The sequence below is a fragment of the Otolemur garnettii genome, unplaced genomic scaffold, assembly GCF_000181295.1.
Source record: "Otolemur garnettii isolate 467f Iridium unplaced genomic scaffold, OtoGar3 scaffold00151, whole genome shotgun sequence".
NCBI classification, from domain to species: domain Eukaryota; kingdom Metazoa; phylum Chordata; class Mammalia; order Primates; family Galagidae; genus Otolemur; species Otolemur garnettii.
In genome coordinates this window covers 2,383,322-2,385,656 of record NW_003852546.1, presented here as the reverse complement: position 1 = coordinate 2,385,656, position 2,335 = coordinate 2,383,322, and the positions used below count along the sequence as shown (strand labels likewise).

At 35.1% G+C, this 2,335-nt stretch overlaps 1 pseudogene; it reads left to right on the top strand.

The window, feature by feature from the left end:
- LOC100965243 overlaps nt 1-483 on the top strand; it is an 8,450-nt pseudogene extending 7,967 nt beyond the window's left edge.
- The last annotated feature ends 1,852 nt before the right edge of the window (nt 484-2,335 follow it).

Genomic DNA, 2,335 nt, shown 5'->3' with positions numbered 1-2,335 from the left:
AGTACAGAAATACGGACTCATCTTGCTGAGTAACTACTGATCTTGAGCTCAAAAAATACCCGAACAATGTGGTGGAACAACTAAAAGACTGATTGTACAAGTGTTCAGTTCAGAAACTGGTTGTGGTTTTATCTCAAATATTGAAAGAGGCGAGGTCCTTAAAAGATGGCCGTTTGATACTGAGGGTGACAAGACTACAAAAGATGATAGTACACTCAGAGAAAAGTCTCAGAAAGCTCTCCAGGACAAATTCCGTTCAGTGATCCGACAGATCACAGCTACAGTGACATTTCTGCCACTACTGTAAGTTTCTTGTCATTTGATCTACTGATACACAGACAAAGACTTGGTTGTTCCTGAAAAGTGGGAGGAGTCTGGACGCCAGTTCATTACCAATCCTGAGAAGTCCACCTTCGTTCATTTACCACTACAGTCTACAAAGTAAACAGCATGGTAGCCTACAAAACTCCTGTCAGTGACTGAGGATGAGATGAGGCTAATCCTGCAGTATGTGATTTTTAAATGTGGTTTTCCTGAAACCAAATCAACTATAGCTCAATGTTTTATTTCTCTGGTTAACTGCGAGAAGCGGAAAACCAACGTCATACTTTACTGAACGATGTGTAATTGTCCCGTGTGGGGGTACCTGTCTGACTTAACCATGGGATTGACATAGTGAGTTTATTGCACACTGTTTAGAGGGAACCAATTTTTGTCAGCATTGTACTGTTAATTTCCTTAAAGGTGGTAACTGTAGATGGAAAAACTTGCTGTTAAACTAAGTGCTTTCCTATATCAGATATTTGGTCAAGTAGCTTGATTCAACATATGCAGGGAGAAATTTAAATATATAAAATACAACAAAAGAAGAACGAATATTCAGAATCTTTGTTTAAATCCTAAAAGTAAGTAATAATCCATAAGTAATGAGATACTTGTTTATTGGGTCCTTCTGTCGTTTATTTTATTGTATAGTTCCCATATTGAGTACGTTTTCATCTATTTTATGTAAATTGAACCTAGGAAGCAATGATATTTCTACTGTTTAATTTACTATGATACAGAACTCTTAAAATTTTTTGGTCTGTATTTTATAAAATCAAGGTTCAAATGAAAATGATGAAATAAAGTTTAATTTGTATATAAAAAAAATCAACATTCTTCATAGGATTTAAATAAGACCAGAGACTCATAACATATCAAATGCCTATAACATATTCGAAATCACTAGACACAGAAAGAACCAGGAAAATTTTAGTTCACATGCAAAAAGGTAATCAACAGATGCCAATGCCAAGATGACACAGTTTGATGGGATTATCAGATTATAAAGCAGCTACAATAAAATGCATGATGCATGTTCTAGAAACAAATGGGAAGTCTCAATAAAGAAATAGAAAATATAAAGAAGCTGCAAATGGAAATATTAGAACGATAAAACACAATATCCAATAAAAATGGAAGGGCTCAATAGCAGAACGTTGCTAAGAGAAAAAGAAATCAGTGAACTTGCAGATGATTAATGGAAATTACAAAATCTGAATAACAGAGAGAAAAAAATAAACAGAGACTTGGGGACCTATGGGACGACAGAAAAAGGTCTATTATTTGTGTGATTAGAGTCACAAAAGGAAAGTACAAAGAGCAAGGAACAGAAGAAGGGCTTGAGGACATAGTGACTGACAACGTCCCTTATTTGGCAAAAGACATCAATTTAAAGATTACAGAAGTATGGCAAACTAAGAAATTTATGCCCAGAAGAGACATAATCAAACTTCTGAAAACTCTGAAAGCAGCCAGAGAAAAATGATGCATTTCATATACAGAAACAATGATTTGAACAATGATGCAGGTATATTATTAGGAACCGTGGAGGCCAGAAAGGGAAATAATAAGTGCTAAGAAACAAACTAACAATCCAGAATTCAATATCCAACCAGAATATCCTTCAGGAATAAACGTAAAACAAAAACATTCTCAGATAACAGAAAACTAAGAGAACTCATAGCCAACAAACCTTCTCTAAATGAAATGCTATGAAGTTCTTCACATGAAATGGAAATGATATCAGAGGGAAACCTGGAACATTGGTAGTGAATGAAGAACAACCGAAATGGTAAAAACTTGGGTAAATATAAAATATAAATCCTCTGAAGTTTTTAAAAATGCATGATGGTCAAGAGCAAAATTTTAACATTATGCACAATGTAATTCCTACAGTAAACACTTAAACAGTCAAAACTCAACAGATCAATTCTGGGAATAATAACAAATATTCGGCTCGGCGCCTGTGGCTCAAGCGGCTAAGGCACCAGCCACATACACTTAAGGTGGC